Source organism: Mizuhopecten yessoensis, unplaced genomic scaffold (genome assembly GCF_002113885.1).
Source record: "Mizuhopecten yessoensis strain PY_sf001 unplaced genomic scaffold, ASM211388v2 scaffold2711.2, whole genome shotgun sequence".
Lineage (NCBI taxonomy): Eukaryota > Metazoa > Mollusca > Bivalvia > Pectinida > Pectinidae > Mizuhopecten > Mizuhopecten yessoensis.
Window position 1 is genome coordinate 2,309,276 of NW_018485984.1, and position 15,149 is coordinate 2,324,424.

The 15,149-nt window shown below is 35.4% G+C and overlaps 1 protein-coding gene across 15 annotated transcripts in view; it reads left to right on the forward strand.

Annotated features, from left to right (window-relative positions):
- The window catches only part of LOC110445068 (poly(rC)-binding protein 3-like), a 253,951-nt gene that overhangs the window by 20,188 nt on the left and 218,614 nt on the right, over positions 1-15,149 (forward strand). For all 15 annotated transcript variants that reach the window (XM_021489436.1, XM_021489426.1, XM_021489425.1 and 12 more), the window contains exon 2: positions 13,814-13,870. The gene's annotated coding sequence lies outside the window, so the exon portion shown is untranslated. The remainder of the gene's footprint in view (positions 1-13,813; positions 13,871-15,149) is intronic.

Consider the following 15,149-nt stretch of genomic DNA (forward strand, 5'->3'; position numbering starts at 1 on the left):
GTTGTGTGTTCGGAGGGACGTACTAAGTCCCTGTTGAGGGTTTTCAATGGGATTTTTCTAATGCCATTCAAATTGAGGCACAGTGTGCTTTATGTGGAAGAGTAGGGGATTTATGGAAGAATTTCACAGATTTGCCTGCTTACAGTTTATAGTAAGGTTTCTTCAAGGGGGCTTAGGGGAAATTAGCCTGGTTGTTAAAGGAAAGCAAATTCGCTTTCAACTTGAGAAGATATTCAGCTGAATTGATGACTATGAATAGAGGGAAAATATTGACAGAGTAAAAATATTTGGAAGGAAATTTGGTATAATGAAGGCTTAGCTTGGTGCTAAAACATTTAATTTTAAAAATGTTGGTTGATACCCCTATAAATCAGTGGGTCCTACGGCTATTCTAGTTAAAGGCAGAATGATTAGATAAATCTCCTCGGTGGGGAATATTGCATCCTGTTTTGATTGAAATTTGTTAAAATGCTGATGAATTTCAGAATTGCACACATATATTGTGCATCCTAGAGATAAATAAGATAATGCAACATTCCGCCATGGGAAATTGTAACAAACATGACACCAGTCCGTCACTCTTCTACTTGAGGCTTACTTCTATGCTGTACCCATTTATATAACTGGGGGTACAGAGGAATAATTTTTATAAAATCAAATGTTCCTGTGTTTGCAAGGTCGTGTAACCTCTATCTTATTTGTGGTTGTCGTCATAACTAGAAAACAAGATGATCAAATGTTCATTTATATCTAACACTAATATGAGAATGACAGTTTATATCAACAGACAAATAAGTCATAAAATGGTTAGGTGGTACAATGGATAGTGCTGTAGCCTTTCACTGAGATGGTCAGCGTTCGATTCCCTGATGGAACATTTAAAGGTATTGCGTTACCTGCCCGACCATGTAGTCTTAATTGGGTCCTTACTCTAGTCCGGTTTCCTCTATCATTGTTGTTTAATAAATAGGGTTTATACAGTTTATCATGTAGTGGATTTGGCACTTATTGAATTTGGTTTTTTCGACTGAAACAAAAATATACTTGGAATACAGATGTTCTGTATTTATACTGGTAGCTGGACATCTCGTTCAGCGTCCAGTTTACAGATGTATGAGTGAGCTAAATCTCACTGCAAGACATTGTTGGGGATGGGTACTACTTGGATAAAATATCACTTGACCGGTTCATTTGGTGTCACCATTGTGTTTTGTAGACTGACCACTGTAAAAGGTTTATGTCATGGAAACTTGCGAAGCCCACCTGAGCGGTGATGGATTAGGCTAACTACCTAACAAGTGTGGCTCGTTAAGCCGCCATCATCGCGTACCTGGCCCTCGGGGCAGGTGCCAATCACTTTCTCTCGCGAATTAGGCACTGCATCATCGCCCAAGCGTGTAATAACCTCACGGTAACCAATTATTGTTGATGACGGACACAGTTTCCACAGAACCCAGTCAGTCCTGGCCGTGGATACTCTCACAACGGACACACGTAGGGATCTGTAGTGTAGTGGTAATAACATGCGATTAAAACTTGTCATCGATCATAGTACAATCGTTGAATAACAGGGGGGGTCCAGAATGCCAAGCAAAACATATTAAATACAATAGTATTGATAAGTACTTCGACACTTGATGACGATAAAGATAGCGCAAGCTGTGGTAAATTTCCTGGCTGCAAGCAACATACTTTAAATGTCAATGAGAAAAAAATCTATATTGATCAATAGTCAGAAATTATTCAATTTTGACCATTTTGTCTGGAAAATTTTGTATTACTTATAACTCTAAAACTGGTGATCAAGTGATTTTTGTTAATTAGATTTTAAATGCTTTATTCAACAGCATTCCCAATTATTGAAAAATAAAAGTATACTTGAAAGGGTATTTTTCTTAAACATTAATTGAAATAATATAATATTTATGAATTTAAGAATTTGAAACCGTGGTTGAACTGTAAAGAATTTAACTCTAAAATGTTAAGAAATGTGAAATTAAATCATTCACCCCTGAAGACACATTTGAACTCTTCCAATTCAAAGGTTGGAAAAGTTAATTATTAAATTTCAGGGGTAAATGAGTGAAAGAATATTTAGGTCAGAGACATTATGAAGTTGTTTGATTCTGGTGCCTGATTGTCTGTAAACACGTCTTATTTCAGCTTAAAAACAAACGTAATGAAAATGGATTAAGGGGAGTACTTGTGGCAAGATAATAGGAAGTTTTGCCTAGTGTTCTGGTGAAGGAACGACACCTGGGTACAAACATCTGGAACTCCTGGGAAATGTTAGAAGGAATTTAAAATTCATTGTCATATCCTCTGTGTTAAATCATGGTGGAGGTAAATGTAAGTTCATATTGAGTAAGGATATATCACCACTGTCGCATTCACTGTCATGTCTTGGAGGGATGATGTTGCCTATCTCTTGTAGCAAAACATTCAAGATCATGGTTTGCCTAACTGTTGTAGGGAGAAGGCTTCGTGTTGTTGTCGCCTGACTGTGGTGGAAGCAATATTCACAGTCATGTCTGCGTTTGTTTGTCACCCTGTCTTGTCAGATGTTTTGTGACCCTGAGCCTGGAGTCGGGTCTCTCCTGAGCCAATATCTAAATCAATATATGCAGGGAAAGGCAACCATAGTAAATAGAAAGCTGTCAGCAATAGTCACATGTCCAGGCGGTGTATTGGTCAGAGTTGGTCCAGTGTCATTAGATGATCTTTATCGACCTGTTGCCAGGGCAATAAAGAGATGCCATAGGTGACACCTGTCCAAGGAATGACCAGCTATATCAGGATATTAATATATCAACGTTGGAACTTTTTGCACCAATCATTTATATAACTGACAGGTATACGTACTGGAAACAAGTTTGGGGCATGAACCTGTTTCAATATCAACACTTTGATATTCTGTGAAAGATTACACAGAAACACTTTGATATTCAGTGAAAGATTAACACAGAAACACTTTTGATATTCCGTGAAAGATTAACACAGCACGACTTTGATATTCTGTGAAAGATTAACGAAGAAACACTTTTGATATTCCATGAAAGATTAACACAGCACGACTTTGATATTCTGTGAAAGATTAACACAGAAACACTTTGATATTCTGTGAAAGATTAACACAGCAACACTTTGATATTCTGTGAAAGATTAACACAGCACGACTTTGATATTCTGTGAAAGATTAACGCAGCAAGACTTTGATATTATGTGAAATATTAACACAGCAAGGCTTTGATATTCTGTGAAAGATTAACACAGCAAGACTTTGATATTCTGTGAACGATAAGTACAGCATCTTATTCATTTTCTTGTATGTTGCTTGCTTTACCTTTTGAAATAAAATGATAGAGACGAGGTTGTTGTTTTATAACTACTACACACTTTCATTTTAATTCTAGGAGTAAGACAGGGCTCTGTTCATCAAGTTGAGTGTTGAGTTTACAACCATGCAACATTATTTCTAGGACTGTTTTCGCTCATATTGTTTTTGACTGCTTGTAACAGGGCAAATGCTGAAAAACAATATTTATATCATAATTTCGCTTCAACATCAATCATTTCTTTCTCGGTGTCATCCTTCTTTCCTATATTAAACAATTATAACATGCTACAATATGATACATCCAATTATCAAGCCAAGGAAAAGTGTTATGAAGCTGACTGTCCAAATGACTGGTAAGTGGCATGTTGATATTTGATTTTACTTTGTTTAGGTATCGTCCTGAAGAAGCCCACTGTTCGGGCGAAACCGGTAGACAACCATAACTAATAAAAAAACAACTTATCCTGAAGTTGTTGTGATTGACTTCTATACTTCGATTTAACTTAAATTTGACCTTTTATTTGTTTCAGAATAAAAAACAATCTCACAAAACTAAACAATTTTACCGTTGAAAAGTAAACAGAAAAATGAACATCACGATTTAGTGGTGATATATAGGGACCATTGCAAGTCTGTATTTATCATGACACACAATCAAAACAGATGACGAACATTCACATGACTTCTTTATGTAAAACTCTGACTTGACCTTGTTTATTATTTTGGTCGCTGGATATTTGAAGACGATCAGCTAACTACTTGATCAGCTATAGCTAGCTTCTCCTACTAGGGAAGTCCTTGTGATAAGAGCATTGAGGGTCCGGTTAGGGAAGGTCTATAGTCCAGCGATTAGGGACTCGGCAGGTGTCCTAGTGGTATCAGATTAGGGATCGGTCTGTACTGGGGACAGAGTACGGACTATAACACTGGGAATAAGACGCATAGATTATAACACTCTTGACATTTGAAACAATGATTAAGAGTTGGAGTGTTTGTTTGGGCCCAAAACTTTACTCACTTACTGTAAGGCAGGCTATAGAAAGTTGGAAAAGGTGGATGAATAATTTAACCTAAAATTTGCTTTATGATCAGCAGTTAGAATAAAATTAAAGTCTAGAATAATGTATTTGCTTGATCTTTATTGTCTTATCAGAATGATTTATGCGTGTTTCATACTTCAAAAATTGGGAAAAATTGTATAGTGTTAAGGTTTCTCAGCATCCTTGTGTATACAGTAGTATTTTTTTATCCTAAAAGAAGTGAAAAAATGAAATTTATTTCCTTTTCAAAATTTAAAGTGGTAACAAGACATTAATTTGCTTTTAACATGGTTTCTTGGAGCGATAACAAAGGAATTGGATATTCAGTTTCATCTTGGCTAATGGTCTCAGAGCTTAAAGTAATACTCTAAACATGGTTATTTTAGAACATTCAAATTTTTAACACATAAGCTAATTTTGGAAAGATTATCACGTTGAATAAGCACATCCATAATATGATGTAATAGAAAAAACAAGGTACAAAATCTGACATTAGCCAATCATAATTCATTGCAAATTTTATGCGTGACGGTGATTGAATACGATTACTGCTAAAATACGTACAGTACATTTAAAGTATGTTTTCAATGGTTTTCTTATCCATGGTTTCTGTGAATAGTACGTGAGGAAGTGGATATTCAATGTCATTCTGATTGGCCTGTTCTGTTCCTGTAGAATCACTCTAAAAATGTGTTTCCAGTACCTGTTATACACAGGAGAAGCTATAGATTCTGTTAGTATAACATAAAATTTGGTTGCGGCCCATTGACTCATATTTTTCTTTAATATACAATGACATTTATTGGCCCTTTGTTGTGAAAATTACTAGAATAGAATGAAAAACGAAACGTTTGTTTGCCATTGAGATGTCAACATTTGTAGAAGGAATCCTTTGAACCTTGGTTGAGTTCGTACGTGTGTGGTTTATCTATTAACTCCATAATCATTAACCCCGCCACGTTGATTTTTCTCATGAAGATATAATGACGGAATGTTTTCTTTCTGGGATTGGAAATGGTGGCATGGAAATTCCGAAGTATGATACGTGACGGAACAAACGGGGTACACAATACAAAAAACTGGTGATGACTTTGACAGCATCGTGTGGAACTTCTACACTAAAGACAGGAAAACGCACACTTCAGACATTGTACCACGTATTGTATGTCAATTGTAATAAACCTCGAGAGGTCAATAAAGTAAACTGTTACCCTACCTGAGACTGTTTACTTTCTATTTAAGATGTTGATATAACATGTTGGAACCAGAGTACACAGGTTGGGCAGGACAGGTATAATTAACTTGAGTGGTCATTATGTAGTTAATATCCTAGGCCTGGAGACCTTTATAGTTGTCTTTACTCCAGGTACGACAAGCATTGAACCATATTACGACTGGGGTGTATCTTTATTGACTTATAAACATAGGTCAAACACATCTGGAGTCAAGATTGTATGCTTGTCTATTATCATGAGGAGGGTGTGATGTTTGTTCCATTAACATCTTGAGATCATGATAGAATGGAAAGGGGTGTCTTAGGGGACGTTTAAACTGATCAGGGACAATAGAAAGGGGCGGGGCAGATAATGGGGAGATAATTTATATGGTACATACTTGATACTAGAAGGGTGTAATTCACCTGGTGCTATATTGTGTGCAGTTATTCAAGGCGAACTGTAAAAAAAGAAAGTGGTGTTTAAAATTCTTTTGTAAATGTAATTTGAGATAAATGATGTTACCAGATTGTATCTGAAACTTTGTTAATAAAATTGAAATCAATTTAAATCATATTTGTGCCACGTAATATAGCGAAGAATTTGATATAGAATCTAATGTCTTCGGAGTGAATTAAAGCAATATTCCACCATGTACAAAAACACTTTATTTTCTTCTTGACACAAAATTAAAGCTCTTAAGAATTGTTCAAAATACGATGTACAAACACCCACCATCTTTTGTATAAAGTGAGATATGTAAGCGTGTATATGATGAACTGAATTGACAGTTGTCTTTGTCTGGTGGTATAGAAGATTGGAGGTACATTGATCATCTCCTAAGACCGTGAATTGTCTTCGGAATTGAGAGGGATGTGTGTGTATTTGAAGATGATAGCAATTAGCATTATTTCCTCCAACTTGTCAGAGAGTCTACAGTTAAACCTCTATGTATATACTGCCCATCATTCGTTTGCCACCTCCCTCATTGCCTATGTAATTCGTTCTTGCCTTTCCATCAATGTTTTGTCAAATCCTGTAACTATCCAAGATATCACCATTACAAATGCTGGTCGTACAACAAAATTTTACTTTATATAATACCTCAAGTTTAAGGGTGTTGGACAAGAATTTGAAGACAGGATTTTGCAAAAATCACATTTTGTTTTTTTAGACTCAGTTTTGAAAGAGACAGACACACATTTTGAAAAAATTCTAATTTGTTGTTGACATGTTTTCAATTGGATCAAATCTAGGATTCCATATCCATTTGACCTGAAAATTAGGTTCAGTCTGTACAATGGATAAATGGATGAGAAACGGCGATCAGATCTTAATACCAACCGTGATTGTACGATTGGCTTCCGTTAGCTTGAAACATTTGAATTGTTCCTAGTTAGAAGATTTAGAAAGGTCATCAAGTACATTTGTACAGATGGAAGTAACATATACCGTTTCCCTGAGTGATGGCCATGTTGTAAGAACAAAATAACAATTGTGAAAAAAAATAGATAATGCCATCTTCTCAGAATTACCAACAGTCATGCCATGTAGTAGCTTAGGCAGAGATGGAAACTGTTGTGATAACATATCAGGCGGAAATAAACGGAGAGTTTATCAAAACAGGGCATATCAGGGTTTCTAGTTCTACCCTAGATCATGTTCACACGCTGGAGGTAGATATGAGGAAGGGTGGACCCGGTACTTAGCACTATCAACACTGTTGTGTAACGTGGCCTGTTGGCAGATGGTTTTACCTGTATAGTAATCTGTTCACCTGTTGGACACATAATCTTGTCCAAACAGGATTGTTTAGTAGATCAACATGCCCCAAACCTGTGTAACAACAAATTGTTGATCTAACAAGTTTAGCATAATACACACTTTATAGGGTCTCAACATTGATTACTTAGGCAGAGTGTTGCGCTTAAGAACTTTACGATCATCAAAGTTGCACTGAAGGACACTTTATCATTTTAAGGGGAAATGACCAGTTGAAATCTTGCAGTAAAGGCATTCTTACAATGAAATTGGGATTATCAGTAGAATCTTTACTTTCCTGAATTTGCTGTTTCACGAGTGTTGAGTTAAAAGTCTTGATATCTTTAGTAGTATGCAGTTGTTTCATGGCTGTTTTAAAAACAGTCAAAATTGTTGTCCAAAAGATTGCTGGGGAGGACCTGGAGAAATATGATCTGAAGCTGTCAATGTGAGGGCAACAGTTCTCAAGGTTTTTCCCAGTAATGATCGAAGGACAAAAGTTTCTAAAACAGCCATTAAACAAATCATCTATTTCCCGAGCAACAAGCTAGAAAAATGTCTAGGAAATTGTGATGTTGTTACTTGTTGCGGAGTACATTGGAGGGAAACGTTTAACTGTTTTACCCCTTCTGAGCAAAAGAATCCAAAGAACAGCTGAAAACCATTGTAATTTTTATAGAGAAAAAGTAGCCATGCTTTACTGTACATGTACAATGTTGGTAGAATAGGAAATAGCTTGTGACAAAAACTGTAACTTGTTTCATAGCAAAGACCAGTCAGACACAGTTAATCCTTAAAATCTTACTTATAGCTGATAGAAAGTTAAGCAATCACCATAAAATAGCAAGCGCACAAACTTAATTCAAAATAGTAAAACTTAACATTGTATCGCCATTGAGGAGTATAAAGGAAGCTGTAGAACATACCAGCACACTCAAAGGAAGTCTTAAATTTTGTGGTCGCTCACATTTTGATGAATTGCTCATCTAGTTTGATGAATTTTTCATGATGTTCCGCCAACTCCAAAGAAAGCTATATAAAATATATAGACTGTTTAATTAGTCTTCATCCTGTTATTCCGTTGTCACGGCTTCAGAAAAGACTTTCAATCCTGCAACTCCCCTTCAGCAATTTGAAGGTTGTACAAGCAAAGGAAGCTTATATAGAAGGAATACAGATAAATGCTTGAAGGCTATTGTAGACAGTTTGTTTTATCTGACTGGTACTTTCTTTACAAAAGTTTAGTTTGATCCAATTCTTTGTCAATTCTTCTCCAAAGAATATATCTTGTACAATTTTACAAGACAATGTAAACCCAGGAAAAAACCCAGTTTTGTCCAACTTTGCCATTTTTTCATGGAGAAAGAACCACATGGCAATCTCTCAAAATGTCCAAAAAGAATCCCTACTTGTCGAAATAATAGCATAAAATGCCAAAGTTTAAGCTGATCTGTTCAACGAAATATTGAATTTGAGCAAACCAAACATGAGGATGAAAATCAGGAATCTCCTAAAACATTATGGAAGAAAAATGAGATTATAAAGTAAATGGCATTGTTATAAAATATTTGTTTAGGTCATTTTCTGCAGATGCATTTCAAACATATAAACACATCTTGTGATGCTTTACAGGATATTAATATTTGTGTTTAGTTTGAGTTTTTGAGAAAAATAAATCAAAGAAAAAATTGAAAACGAAACAAAATTAGGAATGAAAAACCTGATTTCCAGGTAACAACCTTCAGAACCATGCACCAGCAGTCCTATACACTTAACCAGTGTTGCTTACCTGGAATTAGAATGGCAATGTATTAAAAGGAAAGATGAGTATCTTGCTAAGGGAAGTAACTTTGAGCTATAACTAGTTCCTTTTATATGCCTTATATTCTACAAATTCTATAAATACTCCAGGCATAAAGACAGGTTTAAAGTGGAACTCTTCTTCATGAATAGAAGTTATGCAGTGGTACCCTTTGCCTTAAACAAAGTTCAGTTTCAAAATGTGATTTAGTGCTTGTCTACAGAAAATTCTATTTCCTAATGATGATATAAAATCTCAAAAAAAAAATCTCAAAAAAGTATTTGTGAGAATGTAAATGTTATTGTTTGGTCGTGATGCTTTTAATTATTATTTTTTCTGAAAAGAAATCTTTTGAGACTTATGAATTATAAAATTTGTTTTTATATATTCCATCAATAATGTCATAGTATCACACACACTGTTTTACAATTAAACAAATCACTATGTCAGTCTGCTTTATATACTTAGAATCATGTTAGCATTGTATTCTTGCCAGTTGTTTTGGTGTTTGGAGGCAGCCCAACGATTGAATATTTGTACAACCTGATGAGTAGTTAATGTTAATGTTCTTTTGTTGGCAAGGTTGATCACAACAAGAAAGACATTTCTGTCAAAATGACATGAAACACTAGTACAGATTTAGTATGGAAATACCTTCCTATACAAAACCATTACATAACTGTGGTGGGTTCTTAGGCACTGGTTCTTAAAGAAAAAACAATTACTGAAACCTTTAATTTTCATCTCCAAGGTCATTGCAACAGCCATTCTTCTTTAATTGTCTTAATTGGGAGCCGACTCCGAATTGTTTGTTTCATTCTGACGCTTTATGAGAACTGTAATTACTGCTAGATGATGGAGGACATCAATTTATTCCTCGACAAATTGGCCTGCATTGTTTTTCGGCTTTTGTTCCGTGATGTAATTTAGCTGCAGACCCTCCAGTAGCTGACTAGTGGCCATATGAAAAGTTTTTTTTAAGGCTAGCTTCAAGGTATTTATAAGATGCGCATCATCTGTTAGGGAGGCTAGTGTCAGTATGGTAGATCATTTTGTGATGAGTGCTGCGGCATGTATCCAAGAAATGAATTAGAACCTTGGGGAAGTGAAACAAATTGCTGATGACTGATTAGTGATCCTACGTAAAAAAACAGTCGGAGGAAAGTCATTTTGGACAAATTACCTTTGTTTCTATGGAGATAATTCTTGTTGTGTCTTCCTTATTTCTTTTTACTCTTTGTTGATAATCTTTGGAAAGTTTAATTGATTTTTTGTCCACGTTCATGGGAAGTGCTAGAATGACATGGACTGGTGGGAATGTTGGGCAGAATACAATTTCCTAACAGATTAAGACGAATTGGAAATGCAAATCCTGCCAGTTTCCTGACACTAGTCATCAATATGTGCAGAGACGTAAACAGTATCAGTATGCTTCCAGAAGTAAAAAACACACATGTTTCAGAGGGCTTTAGATGGAATGATGTTAATTTTACAAAAAGTTTAAACATTTCGCCCCTAAAGTCGCATTTGAACCTTGCCAAATCAAAGACTAGGCAATTCCAGTTTAAAATTGCAGGGGTGAATGATTTAAGTTGTAAGATGCCGAGATTATAGGGTTTTCCATTACAAGATGTTCAGTTAAGGAAGGTTTGGATAGAAAAGTTTTCAGATTATACAGGTTGTAGAAAGAAAGATTGTGTTAAGATTTTTAGAGGTTTCAGATTGAAAAGTGTTCAGATTATAAAGGTTTTAATAACAAGCTAGTCTTGGTGAGGAAGTATTGGTAGCAGAATATCAAGAATATAAGACTTTTAATAGCATGATGTCCATATAGTTTAAGTTTCTGGTAACAAAAGGTTCAGATAAGGAAATTTCCATACCTTAAAGGTTCTGAATAGCAAGATTTTCAGATTTTAAAGATTTTAAATGGAAGAATGTTAAGATTAGAAAGGTTTTTAGGTCACCTGAGCTTTCGCTCCAGTGACCTATTGCTATCCGTTTTCGTCCGTCGTCGTCCGTCGTCCGTCGTCCGTTAACATTTTACATTTCAAACTTAAAATCAAGTTCTGCTGGGCCGATTGAACTGAAAGTTGGTAGGAATGATCGCCTCATGGTCCTGACAAAGTGTTGTTATTTTTCGGGTCGTTCAGTAATCCAATATGGCCACCACGGCTGCCATTTTGAAAAACTATTTCAAACTTAAAGTAAAGTTCTACTTGGCCAATTGAACTGAAACTTTGTAGGAATGATCGAATCATTGTCCTGACAAAGTGTTGTTATTTTTGGGGTCAATCAGAAATACAATTTGGCTGCCATGGCCGCTATTTTGCTACTAAGTTCTAATAGGCCGATCTCACTTAAAATTGGTCTAGGAATGATCAGCTTATGGTCCTGACAAAGTTAAGTTAACATTATACTATTTTTTACTCAAATTGGTACATATTTCAACAACAAAAATAAATACTGTAGACTCAGGTGACCGTTTAGGCCCATGGGCCTCTTGTTAATTTTCAGGTTACAAAGATTGATTTACATGAAGAAAACATGGAGGCATTAAAGGTACAATTATAGCAATATGTCAGGAGAAAAACATAAGTAGATGAAGAAGATTATAATTGAAGTGAAATAAAGTTCAAATAAGAAAATGAATCGGTACAACATTTACGTGGCTGTTATAATTAAAAGCATGAATGACATCGGGGGAAATGAAGGCGCTTCTAACAGAATCAGAATGACATCGGGGGAAATGAAGGCGCTTCTAACAGAATCAGAATGACATCGGGGGAAATGAAGGCTCTTCTAACAGAATCAGAATGACATCGGGGGAAATGAAGGCGCTTCTAACAGAATCAGAATGACATCAGGGGAAATGATGGCGCTTCTAACAGAATCAGAAGAGAACCAAAGAGGGAGGGATAATGGATGCCATATGTAAAAAAAATGTCAAAATATCACAAATACATTTGTAGGAAGAGTTCAGAGGATATTGAGGAGTCGAGGTAATCACGGAAAAGAATCGAAATCTATTTGAAAAAGTGTCTGATGATTAAAAAGCACTGAAGAGATTTTTGATGACTACAACTAAGGTATTTGTAGCGAAGCTTCATATATTAAAAAAAAAACAAGGTTGTAGAGAAAGCTGAACAGATGGGTCATGTGTATGTAACATAGGTTATGGCACATGTTTCGTGGTGACTGACGAGGCATTCCTTTACAAACACGATCTGGCAACAGTGTTGGGAAAGGAGCAACAGCGACAGGCTCAAATGTCATGTTGGATTAGGTTTTAAAAGTGCACATGTTTTGGGATGCCTGTTTGGTGTGCGGCTGCCCCAGAGCTAGGGCAGAGCTATTCCCGGCTGGAGAAGCTTCCTGCCTGGTGGAGTTTCCAGATCCCAATTAACATATGTTAGCTTGTGTAGTACAAAATGAGAAACAAGACACCATGTTCCTTATTGATTACCAAGTAATTTGCTCCTAATTTTGTATTTTTGTTCCTAATGACCAGGAATCTTTATCTTGTTCATGTCCTTCTGAGAGCACTGCAGATACAAAAATAATGTGACATAGGTTTTAGAAGATTTAAGAATTTAAATAAAGTCTTGAAAATGTTAGTTTTCTTTAAAAGCGCTGGACTTTACCGTCTTGGACCAGGGCAGTTACTGCAAATGTACCTAATTGAGATTTTTTTTGTGTCAATTTGAAAGCATATAATTATGATAACTTCTTGACAAAATATTTCTGCATGCTAGATATTCATGTTAATGTAATGCTAAAAACATGGCAGGTGTATCTTGAAAATTGGCGTCGAAATGTGTAAATAGAAGAATGTTGAATTTACAGTCTGTGAAAATAGTCAACTTTTAGCTTTCATTAGCAATTCTTAAGATACGGTCGAAATGAAACAAATTAATTGATAAAAGCATAAAACTGTGGAAATCTGAGGTTTTATTTTCTAGTTCTGTTTTTCTCTTTATTTCATCTATTGATTTTGCTGTCAAATTGAAGTGTTATATGAATATTTATATATATATGGAACATTATTTTCCATTTAAAAAATTAATATATCGCTTTTATGGTAAATGAAACACAAGTGCCTTATCTCCCAAAGTTCAAAAATGTTTATAACTTTTTATTAGATCAGATTTGTAATGTAAAACTTTAATGGTCTATGGTGTAGAATATATAGTGCCATGTCCAGCTCTCGATTGTGTGCTGATAGTACAGGTTCAACTTCTGGTATTGAGGGAAACTTGTGTTGAACCTGTTAAAGGGGGTCTTAGAATGATTGTATATTATAGATTTTTGGCAGCCCTCCAACGATTTTTATCAATTGTATTTAAATGTAATTTAGTGTTGAAAGTGTGTGTGTGAAATGAATTAAAATAAAAAGCAATTAGAGGTAGCTTAAGGAATTGGTCAATGTTCTTTAAAAAAAATACAAGGTTGTCAGCTCATTATAATTGTATTCATTCCGAGGACATAACTTTGAATGTCGAACTTGACTGGACCATTGCTGATTGCTTCATCAAAACCATTGCAGCTATTACCAATAAATAGATTTGATGAAACCATTGATATTTGACCTACAAACTATAACCAACATTATGTACTTGCAGTAATTTTTCTGATGTTATCACTGCTTTGTTTTTCGTTGCAGCTCTGTATCATCTTGGTTTTGTATAGGATCAAGGAGGCAGTGTTTTGGGGACTTCAGGTAAGTTTTACAATTTCTTTGCGTAAAGGAGAGATTCTTGTTTCCATACAGCGGGATGGAACTACCATCCACATTGTTTAGAATCCCCAGATATGTAAATGCTTCGAGGGTGAAACCTGAGGCGTTGTTCATAAGTGGGGGACCATCTGTAACAGGGATAAAACGGTGAAATTGTACAAAGTATGTGTACTGATGAAAGCTTCCTCCATTTAGGCCACATTAGGGTTACATGAACTTTCTGCACTGAAAGTATTTCAACTGAAAAGCAGGCTGGCTGACCAATAATTAACCCCATCATCCTACTGACTGACAAGAGAACAAGTGAAATAAACCCACCCATATTTTCTTTCAACTGTCAAGACAAGGGGTTAAATAAACCTGCCTTTTTTTCTACAGTTGCCAGACAAAGGGTTAAACAATCCTACCCTATTCCATCCACTGACTAAGCTTCAGTGTCTCTTGGCTACATTGTCAGATAGTTGCATTGCTAAATGGCTACATTGTCAGATAGTTGCATTGCTTAATGGTTACATTGTCAGATAGTTGCATTGCAAATGGCTACATTGTCAGATAGTTGCATTGCTAAATGGCTACATTGTCAGAAACTTCCAATGCTACTTGGTTACATTGTCAGATACTTGCACTGCTACTTCAGGCGACATTGTCTCTCAAAATAAAATGACTTAAGGTATACATATTGCTTTAATGAAAAGTGGCCTGTTACAAAATCAGGTAAAAGTTGAAATCTTATTAAAAATATAATCCATCTTGATTTCATGCATGTATTTGATATGAAGATTGAAATTCTACAAATCGTGTAAAATCTAGCAATTTACGATTAATGTGAAAACTGTCAGGTAATTATATAAACACCAAATTGTATTGTGACAGTCATACTAAAATATAAAATAAATAAACGATAAGCCGTTTAAATTCTATGAATAATGTAAAGAACTTAACTTCTGTGTTGATATTTTGTTGCTTTACTTGAAATTTTTGGATGTAATCCGTGTATCACGTAGAATTTTAATCAATAATGGTGTTGGTTCAATGGAAACGTTTGAATGGCTATAATTTGTGTGGCTTTAACTTGGTTTGTTTTGTCTCAAATTGCAGTAGAAATTGAAAATCAAAAATGTGTGTTGATTTAGTCTGAACTAATGATTGTACCATCACAGTTGAATTATTCATACCTTCGGAGCTACAGTGGGGCTATTGTGAGATTGAGTCAATACAGCTAGTGTTATTATCGGCAAATACTGGTCACTTTTGTGTCGTT